The sequence below is a fragment of the Phaenicophaeus curvirostris genome, chromosome 26 (genome assembly GCF_032191515.1).
Source record: "Phaenicophaeus curvirostris isolate KB17595 chromosome 26, BPBGC_Pcur_1.0, whole genome shotgun sequence".
Lineage (NCBI taxonomy): Eukaryota > Metazoa > Chordata > Aves > Cuculiformes > Cuculidae > Phaenicophaeus > Phaenicophaeus curvirostris.
Window position 1 is genome coordinate 7569703 of NC_091417.1, and position 18376 is coordinate 7588078.

Below are 18376 nucleotides of genomic sequence, written 5' to 3' on the forward strand. Positions count from 1 at the left end.
TCTTTGCCCTTCTCCGCCCGTCTTTGCCCTTCTCCGCCCGTCTTTGCCCTTCTCCGCCCGTCTTTGCCCTTCTCCGCCCGTCTTTGCCCTTCTCCGCCCGTCTTTGCCCTTCTCCGCCCGTCTTTGCCCTTCTCCGCCCGTCTTTGCCCTTCTCCGCCCGTCTTTGCCCTTCTCCGCCCGTCTTTGCCCTTCTCCGCCCGTCTTTGCCCTTCTCCGCCCGTCTTTGCCCTTCTCCCCCCGTCTTTGCCCTTCTCCCCCCGTCTTTGCCCTTCTCCCCCCGTCTTTGCCCTTCTCCCCCCGTCTTTGCCCTTCTCCCCCCGTCTTTGCCCTTCTCCCCCCGTCTTTGCCCTTCTCCCCCCGTCTTTGCCCTTCTCCCCCCGTCTTTGCCCTTCTCCCCCCGTCTTTGTTCTTTTCCGCATGTTTTTGCCCTTGTCCGACCGTCTTTGCCCTTCTCTGCCTATCTTTGCCCTTCTCTGCCTATCTTTGCACTTGTCAGCCCTTCTTAGCCGTTGTCCGCCCGTCTTATCACTTGTGCAACCGTCTTTGTCTAACCGTCTTGTCAATTGTCCGCTTTCTTTGCCCTTCTCGGCCCGTCTTTGCCCTTCTCGGCCCGTCTTTGCCCTTCTCGGCCCGTCTTTGCCCTTCTCGGCCCGTCTTTGCCCTTCTCGGCCCGTCTTTGCCCTTCTCGGCCCGTCTTTGCCCTTCTCGGCCCGTCTTTGCCCTTCTCGGCCCGTCTTTGCCCTTCTCGGCCCGTCTTTGCCCTTCTCGGCCCGTCTTTGCCCTTCTCGGCCCGTCTTTGCCCTTCTCGGCCCGTCTTTGCCCTTCTCGGCCCGTCTTTGCCCTTCTCGGCCCGTCTTTGCCCTTCTCGGCCCGTCTTTGCCCTTCTCGGCCCGTCTTTGCCCTTCTCGGCCCGTCTTTGCCCTTCTTCCCCCGTCTTTGTTCTTGTCCACCCGTCTTTGCCCTTCTACTGCCGTCTTTGTTCTTGTCCACATCTTTTTGCCCTTCTCCAACCCTCTTTGCCCTTCTCCAACCCTCTTTGCCCTTCTCCGCCCGTCTTTGCCCTTCTCCGCCCGTCTTTGCCCTTCTCCGCCCGTCTTTGCCCTTCTCCGCCCGTCTTGCCCTTCTCCTCCCGTCTTTGCCCTTCTCCGCCCGTCTTTGCCCTTCTCCGCCCGTCTTTGCCCTTCTCCGCCCGTCTTTGCCCTTCTCCGCCCGTCTTTGCCCTTCTCCGCCCGTCTTTGCCCTTCTCCGCCCGTCTTTGCCCTTCTCCGCCCGTCTTTGCCCTTCTCCGCCCGTCTTTGCCCTTCTCCGCCCGTCTTTGCCCTTCTCCGCCCGTCTTTGCCCTTCTCCGCCCGTCTTTGCCCTTCTCCGCCCGTCTTTGCCCTTCTCCGCCCGTCTTTGCCCTTCTCCGCCCGTCTTTGCCCTTCTCCGCCCGTCTTTGCCCTTCTCCGCCCGTCTTTGCCCTTCTCCGCCCGTCTTTGCCCTTCTCCGCCCGTCTTTGCCCTTCTCCGCCCGTCTTTACTCCTCTCCGCCCATCTTTGCCCTTCTCTGACTGTCTTTGCGCTTTTTTGCCCGTCTTTGCCCCTCTCCACCCCTCTTGGCCCTTCTTCGTCCGTCTTTGCCCTTCTCCGCCTGTCTTTACTCTTCTACGCCGCTCTTTGCAATTCACTGGTACTCTCCACAATTCTCCCCCCGTCTTTGCCCTCTTCCGCCCGTCTTTGCCCTCTTCCGCCCGTCTTTGCCCTCTTCCGCCCGTCTTTGCCCTCTTCCGCCCGTCTTTGCCCTCTTCCGCCCGTCTTTGCCCTCCTAGCTCATGTCTTCGCCTTCCTTTGCCCATCTTTTCCCTCGTCTGCCCGTATTTGCCTTCTCCGCCCATGTTTGCCCTTCTCCGTCTGTTTGTGCCAATCTTCGGTTTTCTCCGTCCTTCTTCGCCCGTCTTTGCCCTTCTCCGTTGTTCTCAGCACTTCTCCTCCCGTCTTTGCCATTCTCCTCCCGTCTTTGCCATTCTCCTCCCGTCTTTGCCATTCTCCTCCCGTCTTTGTCCTTCTCCCCCCGTCTTTGCACTTGTGAGCCCGTCTTTGCCCTTCTGTGCCTGTCTTTGCTCTTCTTGGCACGTCTTTGCATTTCTCTGCCCGTCCTTGCAGTCTCCGCACTTGTTTCCCCTTCTACGCCTGTCTTTGCCCTTCTCCGCTTGTCTTCGCTCTTCTCTGACCGACTTTGTGCTTCTCCGCCGTCATTGCTCGTCTTTGCACTTCTCTGCCCGTCTTTGCATTCTCCGCACTTGTTTGCACTTCTCCGCCCGTCTGTGCCCTTCTCTACCCGTCTTTGTCCCTCTCCGAAATTCCTTGCCCTTGTCCGCCCGTCCTTGCCCTTGTCCGCCCGTCCTTGCCCTTGTCCGCCCGCCTTTCCCCTTGTCCGCCCGCCTTTCCCCTTGTCCGCCCGCCTTTCCCCTTGTCCGCCCGCCTTTCCCCTTCTCCGCCCGTCTTTCCCCTTCTCCGCCCGTCTTTCCCACTCTCCGGACGTCTTTGCCACTCTCCTCACTTCTTTGCCACTATCGCCCTTCTTTGCCACTCTCTGCACTTCTTTGCCCTTTTCTGCCTGTCTTTCATTTGTGAGCCCATCTTTGCCCTTCTGCACCCGTCTTTGCACTTCTCCGCTCGTCTTTGCCCTTCTCCCCCCGTCTTTGTTCTTGTCCGCATGTTTTTGCCCTTGTCCGACCGTCTTTGCCCTTCTCCGCTTATCTTTGCACTTGTCAGCCCTTCTTAGCCGTTGTCCGTCCGTCGTATCACTTGTGCAACCATCTTTGCCCTTCTCCGCCCGTCTTTGCCCTTCTCCGCCCGTCTTTGCCCTTCTCCGCCCGTCTTTGCCCTTCTCCGCCCGTCTTTGCCCTTCTCCGCCCGTCTTTGCCCTTCTCCGCCCGTCTTTGCCCTTCTCCGCCCGTCTTTGCCCTTCTCCGCCTGTCTTTGCCCTTCTCCGCCCGTCTTTGCCCTTCTCCGCCCGTCTTTGCCCATCTTTGTACTTCTCCGATATTCTACACCCTTCTCCACCCGTCTTTGCCCTTCTCCGCCCGTCTTTGCGCTTCTCCGATATTCTCCACATTTCTCCGCCCGCTTTTGCCTTTCTCTGCCTTTCTTTGCCCTTCTCCATCCTACTTTGCCCTTCTCCACCCGTCTTTTCCCATCTTTGCGCTTCTCCGATTTCCTCCACCCTTCTCCGCCCGTCTTTGCCCTTCTCCGCCCGTCTTTGCCCTTCTCCGCCCGTCTTTGCCCTTCTCCGCCCGTCTTTGCCCTTCTCCGCCCGTCTTTGCCCTTCTCCACCCGTCTTTGCACTTCTCCGCCCGTCTTTACTCCTCTCCGCCCATCTTTGCCCTTCTCCGACTGTCTTTGCACTTTTTTGCCCGTCTTTGCCCCTCTCCACCCCTCTTGGCCCTTCTTCGTCCGTCTTTGCCCTTCTCCGCCTGTCTTTACTCTTCTCCGCCGCTCTTTGCCATTCACTGGTACTATCCACAATTCTCCCCCCGTCTTTGCCTTTCTCCCCCCGTCTTTGCCTTTCTCCCCCCGTCTTTGCCCTCTTCCGCCCGTCTTTGCCCTCTTCCGCCCGTCTTTGCCCTCTTCCGCCCGTCTTTGCCCTCTTCCGCCCGTCTTTGCCCTCTTCCGCCCGTCTTTGCCCTCTTCCGCCCGTCTTTGCCCTCCTAGCTCATGTCTTCGCCTTCCTTTGCCCATCTTTTCCCTCGTCTGCCCGTATTTGCCTTCTCCGCCCATGTTTGCCCTTCTCCGTCTGTTTGTGCCAATCTTCGGTTTTCTCCGTCCTTCTTCACCCGTCTTTGCCCTTCTCCGTTGTTCTCAGCACTTCTCCTCCCGTCTTTGCCATTCTCCTCCCGTCTTTGCCATTCTCCTCCCGTCTTTGCCATTCTCCTCCCGTCTTTGCCATTCTCCTCCCGTCTTTGCCATTCTCCTCCCGTCTTTGTCCTTCTCCCCCCGTCTTTGTCCTTCTCCCCCCGTCTTTGTCCTTCTCCCCCCGTCTTTGCACTTGTGAGCCTGTCTTTGCCCTTCTGTGCCTGTCTTTGCTCTTCTTGGCACGTCTTTGCACTTCTCTGCCCGCCCTTGCAGTCTCCGCACTTGTTTGCCTTTCTACGCCTGTCTTTGCCCTTCTCCGCATGTCTTCGCTCTTCTCTGACCGACTTTGTGCTTCTCCGCCGTCATTGCTCGTCTTTGCACTTCTCTGCCCGTCTTTGCATTCTCCGCACTTGTTTGCACTTCTCCGCCCGTCTGTGCCCTTCTCTACCCGTCTTTGTCCCTCTCCGAAATTCTTTGCCCTTGTCCGCCCGTCCTTGCCCTTGTCCGCCCGTCCTTGCCCTTGTCCGCCCGTCCTTGCCCTTGTCCGCCCGTCCTTGCCCTTGTCCGCCCGTCCTTGCCCTTGTCCGCCCGTCCTTGCCCTTGTCCGCCCGTCCTTGCCCTTGTCCGCCCGCCTTTGCCCTTCTCCGCCCGCCTTTGCCCTTCTCCGCCCGCCTTTGCTCTTCTCCGCCCGCCTTTGCCCTTCTCCGCCCGCCTTTGCCCTTCTCCGCCCGCCTTTGCCCTTCTCCGCCCGCCTTTGCCCTTCTCCGCCCGCCTTTGCCCTTCTCCGCCCGCCTTTGCCCTTCTCCGCCCGCCTTTGCCCTTCTCCGCCCGCCTTTGCCCTTCTCCGCCCGCCTTTGCCCTTCTCCGCCCGCCTTTGCCCTTCTCCGCCCGCCTTTGCCCTTCTCCGCCCGCCTTTGCCCTTCTCCGCCCGCCTTTGCCCTTCTCCGCCCGCCTTTGCCCTTCTCCGCCCGCCTTTGCCCTTCTCCGCCCGTCTTTGCCCTTCTCCGCCCGTCTTTGCCCTTCTCCGACCTTCTTTGCCACTCTCCGGACGTCTTTGCCACTCTCCTCACTTCTTTGCCACTATCCGCCCTTATTTGCCACTCTCTGCACTTCTTTGCCTTTTTCTGCCCGTCTTTCATTTGTGAGCCCATCTTTGCCCTTCTGCACCCGTCTTTGCACTTCTCCGCTCGTCTTTGCCCTTCTCCCCCCATCTTTGTTCTTGTACGCATGTTTTTGCCCTTCTCCGCCCGTCTTTGCCCATCTTTGTACTTCTCCGATATTCTACACCCTTCTCCAACCGTCTTTGCCCTTCTCCGCCCGTCTTTCCGCTTCTCCGATATTCTCCACATTTCTCCGCCCGCTTTTGCCCTTCTCTGCCTTTCTTTGCCCTTCTCCATCCTACTTTGCCCTTCTCACCCGTCTTTTCCCATCTTTGCGCTTCTCCGATTTCCTCCACCCTTCTCCGCCCGTCTCTGCCCTACTCCGCCCGTCTCTGCCCTTCTCCGCCCGTCTCTGCCCTTCTCCGCCCGTCTTTGCCCTTCTCCGCCCGTCTTTGCCCTTCTCCGCCCGTCTTTGCCCTTCTCCGCCCGTCTTTGCCCTTCTCCGCCCGTCTTTGCCCTTCTCCGCCCGTCTTTGCCCTTCTTTCCACTTCTCAAATATTCTCTGCCCTTCTCCGCCCGTTATTACCCTTCTCCGCCCGTTATTACCGTTCTCCGCCTGTCTTTACCCTTCTCCGCCCGTCTTTGCCCTTCTCCCCTTGTCTTTGCACATCTTTGAACTTCTCCGATATTCTCTGCCCTTCTCCGCCCCTCTTTGCCCTTCTCCGCCCCTCTTTGCCCTTCTCCGCCCCTCTTTGCCCTTCTCCGCCCCTCTTTGCCCTTCTCCGCCCGTCTTTGCCATTCTTTGCACTTCTCTGATATTCTCCTCCCTTCTCCGCCCATCTTTGCCCTTCTCCGCCAATCTTTGCCCATCTTTGCACTTCTCCGATATTCTTCAGCCTTCTCTGCACTTTTTTGCCCTTATCCCCTTATGTTTTCCCTTCTCCGCCCGTCCTTGCCCTTCTCCGCCCGTCCTTGCCCTTCTCCGATATTATCCGCCCTTCTCCGCCCGTCTTTGCCCTTCTCCGCCCGTCTTTGCCCTTCTCCGCCCGTCTTTGCCCTTCTCCGCCCGTCTTTGCCCTTCTTTGCACTTCTCCAATATTCTCCACCCTTCTCCGCCCGTCTTTGCCCTTCTCTGCCCATCCTTGCCGATCTTTTCACTTCTTCGATGTTCTCCACACTACTCCGCCCGTCTTTGTTCTTCTACCCTTTTCTTTGCTTATCTTTGCTCTTCTGTAATATTCTCTGCCCTTCTCCAGGCGTCTTTGCCCTTCTCCAGGCGTCTTTGCCCTTCTCCTATATTCTCCACATTTTTTTGCCCGACTTTGCCCTTCTCCGTCCATCTTTGCCCTTCTCACTCGTCTTTTTCCATCTTTCCTCTTCTCCGATACTCTCTACACTTCTTCGCCCGTCTTTGCCCTTCTAACCTTTTCTTTGCCCATCTTTGAACTTCTCCAATATTCTCTGCCCTTCTCCGCCCGTCCTTGCCCTTCTCCGCCCGTCCTTGCCCTTCTCCGCCCGTCCTTGCCCTTCTCCGCCCGTCCTTGCCCTTCTCCGCCCGTCCTTGCCCTTCTCCGCCCGTCCTTGCCCTTCTCCGCCCGTCCTTGCCCTTCTCCGCCCGTCCTTGCCCTTCTCCGCCCGTCCTTGCCCTTCTCCGCCCGTCCTTGCGCTTCTCCGCCCGTCTTTGCGCTTCTCCGATATTCTCCACATTTCTCCGCCCGCTTTTGCCCTTCTCTGCCTTTCTTTGCCCTTCTCCATCCTACTTTGCCCTTCTCACCCGTCTTTTCCCATCTTTGCGCTTCTCCGATTTCCTCCACCCTTCTCCGCCCGTCTTTGCCCTTCTCCGCCCGTCTTTGCCCTTCTCCGCCCGTCTTTGCCCTTCTCCGCCCGTCTTTGCCCTTCTCCGCCCGTCTTTGCCCTTCTCCGCCCGTCTTTGCCCTTCTCCGCCCGTCTTTGCCCTTCTCCGCCCGTCTTTGCCCTTCTCCGCCCGTCTTTGCCCTTCTCCGCCCGTCTTTGCCCTTCTTTCCACTTCTCAAATATTCTCTGCCCTTCTCCGCCCGTTATTACCCTTCTCCGCCCGTTATTACCCTTCTCTGCCCGTCTTTACCCTTCTCCGCCCGTCTTTACCCTTCTCCGCCCGTCTTTGCCCTTCTCCCCTTGTCTTTGCACATCTTTGAACTTCTCCGATATTCTCTGCCCTTCTCCGCCCCTCTTTGCCCTTCTCCGCCCCTCTTTGCCCTTCTCCGCCCCTCTTTGCCCTTCTCCGCCCCTCTTTGCCCTTCTCCGCCCGTTATTACCCTTCTCCGCCCCTCTTTGCCCTTCTCCGCCCCTCTTTGCCCTTCTCCGCCCGTCTTTGCCATTCTTTGCACTTCTCTGATATTCTCCTCCCTTCTCCGCCCATCTTTGCCCTTCTCCGCCAATCTTTGCCCATCTTTGCACTTCTCCGATATTCTTCAGCCTTCTCTGCACTTTTTTGCCCTTATCCCCTTATGTTTTCCCTTCTCCGCCCGTCCTTGGCCTTCTCCGCCCGTCCTTGGCCTTCTCCGCCCGTCCTTGCCCTTCTCCGCCCGTCCTTGCCCTTCTCCGCCCGTCCTTGCCCTTCTCCGCCCGTCCTTGCCCTTCTCCGATATTATCCACCCTTCTCCGCCCGTCTTTGCCCTTCTCCGCCCGTCTTTGCCCTTCTCCGCCCGTCTTTGCCCTTCTCCGCCCGTCTTTGCCCTTCTCCGCCCGTCTTTGCCCTTCTCCGCCCGTCTTTGCCCTTCTTTGCACTTCTCCAATATTCTCCACCCTTCTCCGCCCGTCTTTGCCCTTCTCTGCCCATCCTTGCCCATCTTTTCACTTCTTCGATGTTCTCCACACTACTCCGCCCGTCTTTGTTCTTCTACCCTTTTCTTTGCTTATCTTTGCTCTTCTGTAATATTCTCTGCCCTTCTCCAGGCGTCTTTGCCCTTCTCCAGGCGTCTTTGCCCTTCTCCTATATTCTCCACATTTTTTTGCCCGACTTTGCCCTTCTCCGTCCATCTTTGCCCTTCTCACTCGTCTTTTTCCATCTTTCCTCTTCTCCGATACTCTCTACACTTCTTCGCCCGTCTTTGCCCTTCTAACCTTTTATTTGCCCATCTTTGAACTTCTCCAATATTCTCTGCCCTTCTCCGCCCGTCCTTGCCCTTCTCCGCCCGTCCTTGCCCTTCTCCGCCCGTCCTTGCCCTTCTCCGCCCGTCCTTGCCCTTCTCCGCCCGTCCTTGCCCTTCTCCGCCCGTCCTTGCCCTTCTCCGCCCGTCCTTGCCCTTCTCCGATATTATCCACCCTTCTCCGCCCGTCTTTGCCTTTCTCCGCCCGTCTTTGCCCTTCTCCGCCCGTCTTTGCCCTTCTTTGCACTTCTCCAATATTCTCCACCCTTCTCCGCCCGTCTTTGCCCTTCTCTGCCCATCCTTGCCCATCTTTTCACTACTTCGATGTTCTCCACACTTCTCCGCCCGTCTTTGTTCTTCTACCCTTTTCTTTGCTTATCTTTGCTCTTCTGTAATATTCTCTGCCCTTCTCCAGGCGTCTTTGCCCTTCTCGAGGCGTCTTTGCCCTTCTCCAGGCGTCTTTGCCCTTCTCCTATATTCTCCACATTTTTTTGCCCGACTTTGCCCTTCTCCGTCCATCTTTGCCCTTCTCCGTCCATCTTTGCCCTTCTCACCCGTCTTTCTCCATCTTTCCTCTTCTCCAATACTCTCCACACTTCTTCGCCCGTCTTTGCCCTTCTACCCTTTTCTTTGCCCATCTTTGCCCTTCTCCAATATTCTCTGCACTTCTCCGCCCGTCTTTGCACTTCTCCGCCCGTCTTTGCTCATCTTTGCACTTCTCAAATATTCATCACCCTTCTCCGCCCGTCTTTGTCAATCTCCGCCCGTCTTTGCCCTTCTCCGCCCCCCTTTGCCCTTCTCCAGTATTCTCCTCATTTCTTCACCCGTCCTTACCCTTCTCCGCCCGTTTTTGCTGTTCTCCGCCTGTCCTTGCCCTTCTCTGTTGTTCTCCACACTTCTCAGCCCGTCTTTGCCTTTCTCTGCCTGTCTTTGCACATCTTAGCACTTCTCTGATATTCTCCGTCCTTCTCCGCACCCCTTTGCCCTTCTCCCCCTGTTTTTGCCCTTCTCCCCCTGTTTTTGCCCTTCTCCCCCTGTTTTTGCCCTTCTCCCCCTGTTTTTGCCCTTCTCCCCCTGTTTTTGCCCTTCTCCGCCCGTCTTTGCCCTTCTCCGCCCGTCTTTGCCCTTCTCCGCCCGTCTTTGCCCTTCTCCGCCCGTCTTTGCCCTTCTCCGCCCGTCTTTGCCCTTCTCCGCCCGTCTTTGCCCTTCTCCGCCCGTCTTTGCCCTTCTCCGCCCGTCTTTGCCCTTCTCCGCCCGTCTTTGCCCTTCTCCGCCCGTCTTTGCCCTTCTCCGCCCGTCTTTGCCCTTCTCCGCCCGTCTTTGCCCTTCTCCGCCCGTCTTTGCCCTTCTCCGCCCGTCTTTGCCCTTCTCCGCCCGTCTTTGCCCTTCTCCGCCCGTCTTTGCCCTTCTCCGCCCGTCTTTGCCCTTCTCCGCCCGTCTTTGCCCTTCTCCGCCCGTCTTTGCCCTTCTCCGCCCGTCTTTGCCCTTCTCCGCCCGTCTTTGCTGTTCCTTGCACTTCTCTGATATTCTCCTCCCTTCTCCGCCCGTCTTTGCCCATCTTTCCACTTCCCTGATATTCTCCACCCTTCTCCGCCTTTCTTTGCACTTCTCCGCCCTTCTTTACCCTTCTCCACCAGTCTTTGTTTTTTTCACCCCTCTTTACCCCTCTTTCCAATTCTCAAATATTCTCTGCCCTTCTCCGCCCGTTATTACCCTTCTCCGCCCATCTTTGCCCTTCTCCGATATTCTCCACACTTCTCCGCCCGTCTTTGCCCTTCTCCGCCCGTCTTTGCCCTTCTCCGCCCGTCTTTGCCCTTCTCCGCCCGTCTTTGCCCTTCTCCGCCCGTCTTTGCCCTTCTCCGCCCGTCTTTGCCCTTCTCCGCCCGTCTTTGCCCTTCTCCGCCCGTCTTTGCCCTTCTCCGCCCGTCTTTGCCCTTCTCCGCCCGTCTTTGCCCTTCTCCGCCCGTCTTTGCCCTTCTCCGCCCGTCTTTGCCCTTCTCCGCCCGTCTTTGCCCTTCTCCGCCCCTCTTTGCCCTTCTCCGCCCCTCTTTGCCCTTCTCCGCCCCTCTTTGCCCTTCTCCGCCCCTCTTTGCCCTTCTCCGCCCCTCTTTGCCCTTCTCCGCCCCTCTTTGCCCTTCTCCGCCCCTCTTTGCCCTTCTCCGCCCCTCTTTCCCCTTCTCCGCCCGCCTTTCCCCTTCTCCGCCCGTCTTTGCCACTCTCCGGACATCTTTGCCACTCTCCTCACTTCCTTGCCACTATCAGCCCTTCTTTGCCACTCTCTGCACTTCTTTGCCCTTTTCCGCCCGTCTTTCAGTTGTGAGCCCATCTTTGCCCTTCTGCACCCATCTTTGCTCTTCTCTGCTCGTCTTTGCCCTTCTCCCCCCGTCTTTGTTCTTGTCCGCATGTTTTTGCCCTTGTCCGACCGTCTTGGCCCTTCTCCGCCTATCTTTGCACTTGTCAGCCCTTCTTAGCCGTTGTCCGTCCGTCTTATCACTTGTGCAACCATCTATGCCTTTGTCCGTCCGTCTTGGCAATTGTCCGCCTTTCTTTGCCCTTCTCGGCCCGGCTTTGCCCTTCTCGGCCCGGCTTTGCCCTTCTCGGCCCGGCTTTGCCCTTCTCGGCCCGGCTTTGCCCTTCTCGGCCCGGCTTTGCCCTTCTCGGCCCGGCTTTGCCCTTCTCGGCCCGGCTTTGCCCTTCTCGGCCCGGCTTTGCCCTTCTCGGCCCGGCTTTGCCCTTCTCCGTTATTCACCACACTTCTCTGCCCGTTTTAGCCCTTCTCCGCTCGTCTTTGCCCTTCTCTGCCCATCTTTACACTTTTCCGTACATCAATGCTCTTCTCCGCCCGACTTAGAGTTTCTCCGCCAGTCTTTGCGCTTCTGACCGTCTTTTTTCTCATCTTTGCTCTTCTCCGATATTCTCCACACTTCTCTGCCCGTCTTTGCCCTTCTACCCTTTTCTTTGCCCAACTTTGTCCTTCTCCAATATTCTCTGCGCTTCTCCACCCGTCTTCGCCCTTCTCCGCCCGTCTTCGCCCTTCTCCGCCCGTCTTCGCCCTTCTCCGCCCGTCTTCGCCCTTCTCCGCCCGTCTTCGCCCTTCTCCGCCCGTCTTCGCCCTTCTCCGCCCGTCTTTCCCATCTTTCCACTTCTCTGATATTCTCCACACTTCTCCGCCTGTCTTTGCAATTCTCCCCCCTTCTTTACACTTCTCCACCCGTCTTTGATTTTTTTCCACCCGTCTTTACTCCTCTTTCCACTTCTCAATTATTATCTGCCCTTCTCCGCCCGTTATTACTCTCCTCCGCCCATCTTTGCCTTTCTCTGCCCATCTTTGCACTTCTCCGCCCGTCTTTGACCTTCTTTGATATTTTCCGCCCTTCTCCGCCCATCTTTGCCCTTCTCCACACGTCTTTGCCCTTCTCCCATTGTCTTTGCACATCTTTGCCCTTCTCCGCCCCTCTTTGCCCTTCTCCGCCCCTCTTTGCCCTTCTCCGCCCCTCTTTGCCCTTCTCCGCCCCTCTTTGCCCTTCTCCGCCCCTCTTTGCCCTTCTCCGCCCCTCTTTGCCCTTCTTTGCACTTCTTCGATGTTCTCCACAGTTCTCCGCCCGTCTTTGTCCTTCTACCCTTTTCTTTGCTTATCTTTGCCCTTCTGTAATATTCTCTGCCCTTCTCCAGGCGTCTTTGCCCTTCTCCAGGCGTCTTTGCCCTTCTCCTATATTCTCCACAAGTCTTTGCCCGACTTCGCCCTTCTCCGTCCATCTTTGCCCTTCTCACCCGTCTTTTTCCATCTTTCCTCTTCTCCGATAATCTCCACACTTCTTTGCCCATCTTTGCCCTTCTCCAATATTCTCTGCCCTTCTCCGCCCGTCTTTGCCCTTCTCCGCCCGTCTTTGCCCTTCTCCGCCCGTCTTTGCCCTTCTCCGCCCGTCTTTGCCCTTCTCCGCCCGTCTTTGCCCTTCTCCGCCCGTCTTTGCCCTTCTCCGCCCGTCTTTGCCCTTCTCCGCCCGTCTTTGCCCATCTTTCCTCTTCTCTGATATTCTCCACCCTTCTCTGCCTGTCTTTGCAATTCTCCCCCCTTCTTTACCCTTCTCCACCCATCTTTGGTTTTTTCCACCCGTCTTTACACCTTTTTCCACTTCTCAAATATTCTCTGCCCTTCTCCACCTGTTATTACCCTTATCCGCCCATCTTTGCCCTTATCCGCCCATCTTGCCCTTCTCCGCCCATCTTTGCACTTCTCCACCCATCTTTGCCCTTCTCCACACGTCTTTGCCCTTCTCCCCTTGTCTTTGCACATCTTTGTACTTCTCCGATATTCTCTGCACTTCTCCTCCCGTCTTTGCCCTTCTCCTCCCGTCTTTGCCCTTCTCCTCCCGTCTTTGCCCTTCTCCTCCCGTCTTTGCCCTTCTCCTCCCGTCTTTGCCCTTCTCCTCCCGTCTTTGCCCTTCTCCTCCCGTCTTTGCCCTTCTCCTCCCGTCTTAGCCCTTCTCCTCCCGTCTCCACCTGTCTTTGCTATTCTTCGCAGTTCTTTGCTCTTCTCCAGCAGTCATTGTATTTCTCCCCGGCCTTTGCCCTTCTCCGCCCGTCTTTGCCCTTCTCCGCCCGTCTTTGCCCTTCTCCGCCCGTCTTTGCCCTTCTCCGCCCGTCTTTGCCCTTCTCCGCCCGTCTTTGCCCTTCTCCGCCCGTCTTTGCCCTTCTCCGCCCGTCTTTGCCCTTCTCCGCCCGCCTTTGCCCTTCTCCGCCCGCCTTTGCCCTTCTCCAATATTCTCCACCCTTCTCCACCCGTCTTTGCCAATCTCTGCCCGTCTTTGTCAATCTCCGCCCGTCTTTGCCCGTATTTGCCCTTCTCCGCCCCCCTTTGCCCTTCTCCAGTATTCTCCTCATTTCTTCACCCGTCTTTGCCCTTCTCCGCCCCCTTTGCCCTTCTCCAGTATTCTCCTCATTTCTTCACCCGTCTTTGCCCTTCTCCGCCCGTTTTTGCTGTTCTCCACCTGTCCTTGCCCTTCTCCGTTGTTCTCCACACTTCTCAGCCCGTCTTTGCCTTTCTCTGCCCGTCTTTGCACATCTTTGCACTTCTCTGATATTCTCCGCCCTTCTCCACCCGTCTTTGCCCTTCTCCGCACCCCTTTGCCCTTCTCCCCCTGTTTTTGCCCTTCTCCCCCTTCTTTGCCCATCTTTCCACTTCTTAAATATTCTCTGCACTTCTCCGCCCACCTTTGCCCTTCTCCGATATTCTCCACACTTCTCCGCCCGCTTTTGAACTTCTCTGCCCGTCTTTGCCCTTCCCCGCCCGTCTTTGCCCTTCCCCGCCCGTCTTTGCCCTTCCCCGCCCGTCTTTGCCCTTCCCCGCCCGTCTTTGCCCTTCCCCGCCCGTCTTTGCCCTTCCCCGCCCGTCTTTGCCCTTCCCCGCCCGTCTTTGCCCTTCCCCGCCCCCCTTTGCCCTTCTCCAGTATTCTCCTCATTTCTTCACCTGTCTTTGTCGTTCTCCACCCGTTTTTGCTGTTCTCCACCTGTCCTTGCCCTTCTCCGTTTTTCTCCACACTTCTCAGCCCGTGTTTGCCTTTCTCTGCCTGTCTTTGCACATCTTTGCACTTCTCTGATATTCTCCGCCCTTCTCCACACCCCTTTGCCCTTCTCCACACCCCTTTGCCCTTCTCCACACCCCTTTGCCCTTCTCCTATATTCTCCACAGTTCTCCACCCGACTTTGCCTTTCTTTGTCCATCTTTGCCCTTCTCAACCATCTTTGCCCATCTTTGCCCTTCTCCAATATTCTCCGCCCGTCTCCGCCCATCTCCGCCCATCTTTCCACTTCTCAAATATTCTCTGCCCTTTTCCGCCCGTTATTGCCCTTCTCCGCCCATCTTTGCCCTTCTCCGCCCATCTTTGCCCTTCTCCGCCCATCTTTGCCCTTCTCCGCCCATCTTTGCCCTTCTCCGATATTCTCCACACTTCTCTGCCCGCTTTTGAACTTCTTCGCCCGTCTTTGCCCTTATCTGCCCGTATTTGCCCTTCTCCGCCCGTCTTAGCCATCTTTGCACTTCTTCGATATTCTCCATACTTCTCCGCCCGTCTTTGCCCTTCTCCCCTTTTCTTTGCTTATCTTTGCCCTTCTCCAATATTCTCTGCCCTTCTCCAGCTGTCTTTTCCCTTCTCCTATATTCTGCACAATTCTCCGCCCGTCTTTGCCCTTCTCCGCCCGTCTTTGCCCTTCTCCGCCCGTCTTTGCCCTTCTCCGCCCGTCTTTGCCCTTCTCCGCCCGTCTTTGCCCTTCTCCGCCCGTCTTTGCCCTTCTCCGCCCGTCTTTGCCCTTCTCCGCCCGTCTTTGCCCTTCTCCGCCCGTCTTTGCCCTTCTCCAGTAGTCTCCTCATTTCTTCACCCGTCTTTGCCGTTCTTCACCCGTTTTTGCTGTTCTCCGCCTGTCCTTGCCCTTCTCCGGTGTTTTCCACACTTCTCAGCCCGTCTTGGCCTTTCTCTGCCCATCTTAACGGTTGGACTCGGTGATCCGGTGGGTCTCTTCCAACCTGGTTATTCTGTGATTCTGTGATTCTTTGCACATCTTTGCACTTCTCTGATATTCTCCACCCTTCTCCACCCGTCTTTGCCCTTCTCCGCACTCCTTTGCCCTTCTCCAATATTCTCCTCCTTTCTCCACCAATCTTAACCCTTCTCCTCCCGTTTTTGCCCTGCTCCCACCTTCTTTGACTTTCTCTGAACTTCTCTGAAATTATCTGATCTATTTTGAACTTCTCTGAATTCTACAGCCTTCTCTGGACTTTCTTTGGCTTCTCCGACCTTCTCTGTCCTTCTACGAACTTCTCCGACCTTCTCTGAACTTCTTTGACATTTTCCGACCTTCTTTTACCTTCTCTGACATTCTTTGACCTTCTCGGATCTTCTCTGATATTCTTTGACCTTCTCCAAACTTCTCTCACCTTTTCCGATGTTCTTTGACCTTCTACAAATTTCTCCGACCTTCTCCGACCTTCTTTGATATTCTCTGAACTTCTTTGACTTCCTACCGCTTTCTTCGAATTTCTTTCATCTTCTCTGACCTTCTTTGACCTTGTCAGACCTTCTTTGACCTTCTCTGAACTTCTCCGAAATTCTCTGACCTTCTTGGACTTTCTCTGAACTTCTTTGACATTCTCCAAAATTCTTTGACATTCTCCAAACTTCTATGAACTCCTCTGACCTTCTCCGAATGCCTTTGAAATTCTCTGACCTTCCTTGATCTTCTCCGACCTTCTCCAAACTTCTTCAACAACTTTTGAAATTCTCTGAATTTCTTTGAGCATCTCTGTCCTTCTCCGACCTTCTCCAACATTCTTTGAACTTCTCTGACCTTCTCCGACCTACTCCATACTTATTTGACCTTCTCTGACTTTCTTTTAACTTCTCTGCCCGTCTTTGCCCTTCTCCGCCCGTCTTTGCCCTTCTCCCCTTGTCTTTGCACATCTTTGCGCTTCTCCAATATTCTCTGCCCTTCTCCGCCCCTCTTTGCCCTTGTCCGCCCCTCTTTGCCCTTGTCCGCCCCTCTTTGCCCTTGTCCGCCCCTCTTTGCCCTTCTCCGCCCCTCTTTGCCCTTCTCCGCCCCTCTTTGCCCTTCTCCGCCCCTCTTTGCCCTTCTCCGCCCCTCTTTGCCCTTCTCCGCCCCTCTTTGCCCTTCTCCGCCCCTCTTTGCCCTTCTCCGCCCCTCTTTGCCCTTCTCCGCCCCTCTTTGCCCTTCTCCGCCCCTCTTTGCCCTTCTCCGCCCCTCTTTGCCCTTCTCCGCCCCTCTTTGCCCTTCTCCGCCCCCTTTGCCCATCTTTTCCCTTCTACCCTTTTCTTTGCCCATCTTTGCGCTTCTCTAATATTCTCTGCACTTCTCCGCCCGTCTTTGCCCGTCTCTGTCCTTTTTGCCCGTCTCCGCCCTTCTGCCCCCGTCTTTGCCCATCTTTCCACTTCTCAAATATTCTCTGCCCGTCTCTGCCCGTTATTGCCCTTCTCCGCCCATCTTTGCCCTTCTCCAATATTCTCCACACTTCTCCGCCCGCTTTTGAACTTCTCTGCCTGTCTTTGCCCTCCTCCATCCTACTTTGCCCTTCTCTGCCCATCTTTGCCCTTGTCCACCCGTCTTTGCCCTTGTCCGCCCGTCTTTGCCCTTCTCCAGTGTTCTCCTCATTTCTTCACCCGTCTTTGCCGTTCTCCACCCGTTTTTGCTGTTCTCCGCCTGTCCTTGCCCTTCTCCAGTGTTTTCCACACTTCTCAGCCGGTCTTTGCCTTTCTCTGCCCGTCTTTGCACATCTTTGCACTTCTCTGATATTCTCCACCCTTCTCCACCCGTCTTTGCCCTTCTCCGCACCTCTTTGCCCTTCTCTGCACCCCTGTGCCCTTCTCCAATATTCTCCTCCTTTCTCCACCAATCTTTGCCCTTCTCCTCCCGTTTTTGCCCTGCTCCCACCTTCTTTGACTTTCTCTGAACTTCTCTGAAATTATCTGATCTATTTTGAACTTCTCTGAATTCTACAGCCTTCTCTGAACTTCCTTTGCCTTCTCCGACTTTCTCTGTCCTTCTACGAACTTCTCCGACCTTCTTCGAACTTCTCCGACTTTTTTGACATTCTCTGAACTTCTTTGACATTTTCCGACCTTCTTTTACCTTCTCTGACATTCTTTGACCTTCTCGGATCTTCTCTGATATTCTTTGACCTTCTCCAAACTTCTCTCACCTTTTCCGATGTTCTTTGACCTTCTACAAATTTCTCCGACCTTCTCCGAACTTCTTTGATATTCTCTGAACTTCTTTGACTTCCTACCGCTTTCTTTGAATTTCTTTCATCTTCTCTGACCTTCTTTGACCTTGTCAGACCTTCTTTGACCTTCTCTGAACTTCTCCGAAATTCTCTGACCTTCTTGGACTTCCTCTGAACTTCTTTGACCTTCTCCAAAATTCTTTGACATTCTCCAAACTTCTATGAACTCCTCTGACCTTCTCCGAATGCCTTTGAAATTCTCTGACCTTCCTTGATCTTCTCCGACCTTCTCCAAACTTCTTCAACAACTTTTGAAATTCTCTGAATTTCTTTGAGCATCTCTGTCCTTCTCCGACCTTCTCCAACATTCTTTGAACTTCTCTGACCTTCTCCGACCTACTCCGTACTTATTTGACCTTCTCTGACTTTCTTTTAACTTCTCTGCCCGTCTTTGCCCTTCTCCGCCCGTCTTTGCCCTTCTCCCCTTGTCTTTGCACATCTTTGCGCTTCTCCAATATTCTCTGCCCTTCTCCGTCCGTCCTTGCCCTTCTCCGCCCCTCTTTGCCCTTCTCCGCCCCTCTTTGCCCTTCTCCGCCCCTCTTTGCCCTTCTCCGCCCCTCTTTGCCCTTCTCCGCCCCTCTTTGCCCTTCTCCGCCCCTCTTTGCCCTTCTCCGCCCCTCTTTGCCCTTCTCCGCCCCTCTTTGCCCTTCTCCGCCCCTCTTTGCCCTTCTCCGCCCCTCTTTGCCCTTCTCCGCCCCTCTTTGCCCATCTTTGCGCTTCTCTAATATTCTCTGCACTTCTCCGCCCGTCTTTGCCCGTCTCTGTCCTTTTTGCCCGTCTCCGCCCTTCTGCCCCCGTCTTTGCCCATCTTTCCACTTCTCAAATATTCTCTGCCCGTCTCTGCCCGTTATTGCCCTTCTCCGCCCATCTTTGCCCTTCTCCAATATTCTCCACACTTCTCCGCCCGCTTTTGAACTTCTCTGCCTGTCTTTGCCCTCCTCCATCCTACTTTGCCCTTCTCTGCCCATCTTTGCCCTTGTCCACCCGTCTTTGCCCTTGTCCACCCGTCTTTGCCCTTGTCCACCCGTCTTTGCCCTTCTCCAGTGTTCTCCTCATTTCTTCACCCGTCTTTGCCGTTCTCCACCCGTTTTTGCTGTTCTCCGCCTGTCCTTGCCCTTCTCCAGTGTTTTCCACACTTCTCAGCTGGTCTTTGCCTTTCTCTGCCCGTCTTTGCACATCTTTGCACTTCTCTGATATTCTCCACCCTTCTCCACCCGTCTTTGCCCTTCTCCGCACCTCTTTGCCCTTCTCTGCACCCCTGTGCCCTTCTCCAATATTCTCCTCCTTTCTCCACCAATCTTTGCCCTTCTCCTCCTGTTTTTGCCCTGCTCCCACCTTCTTTGACTTTCTCTGAACTTCTCTGAAATTATCTGATCTATTTTGAACTTCTCTGAATTCTACAGCCTTCTCTGAACTTCCTTTGCCTTCTCCGACTTTCTCTGTCCTTCTACGAACTTCTCCGACCTTCTTCGAACTTCTCCGACTTTTTTGACATTCTCTGAACTTCTTTGACATTTTCCGACC